Consider the following 881-nt stretch of genomic DNA (forward strand, 5'->3'; position numbering starts at 1 on the left):
AGACACCATTAGATTAATTCTGCTTGTTTTTGAAGGTTTTATAAATATAAGTCTATAGTATGTGGCTCTTAATTTTTTATGTTTTAATTGACAAATAAAAATTATATCTATTCTGTACAGTGTGTTTTGAAATATGCATACATTATAGAATGGCTAAACAGAGCTCATTAACATAACTTTACCTCACATACTTAGAATTATTTGGATGAAACACTTAAAATCTACTCTCTCAACAATTTTTGAGAATACAATACATTGTTTTTAGCTACAGTCACCATGTTGTACAATAGTTCTCTTGAATTTATTCCACCTACCTAACTAAAATTTTGTATTCTTTGACAAACATCTCTCCAATGCTGACCATTCCCAGGCCTTAGCAACCACCATTCTACTATTTCTATGAGTTCAATTTTATTAGATTCCACAGAAAAGTAAGATCATGTGGTTTTTGTCTTTTTACACCTGGCTTATTTCACTTAGTATAATGTCCTCCAGGTTCACTCATATTGTTATAAATGAGAGAATTTCCCTCTTTTTTCAAGGCTGAATAGCATTTCACGGTGCATATAAACCACATTTTCTTTATTCATTCATCTCCTCATTGCTTCTTCGCCCTTTGGCTAAGATCAAGAGTGTGTAGCTTCTCCCCATAGGCTCTTAAGTTGATTCTATAGACGGTCTACTCTGAATAATGCTTCAGGGAACATGAAAGTGAAGCTATCTCTTCAACATACTGGTTTATATCCTTTTGATATATACTCCATGGAAGGATTGCTGGACCATATTGTAATTCTATTTCTAACTTTTTGAGGAATTTCTTTTTTTTTTTTTGAGACAGAGCCTCAAGCTATCCCCCTGGGTAGAGTACCATGGCATCACAG

Source organism: Otolemur garnettii, unplaced genomic scaffold, assembly GCF_000181295.1.
Source record: "Otolemur garnettii isolate 467f Iridium unplaced genomic scaffold, OtoGar3 scaffold00244, whole genome shotgun sequence".
In the NCBI taxonomy this organism is placed as follows: domain Eukaryota; kingdom Metazoa; phylum Chordata; class Mammalia; order Primates; family Galagidae; genus Otolemur; species Otolemur garnettii.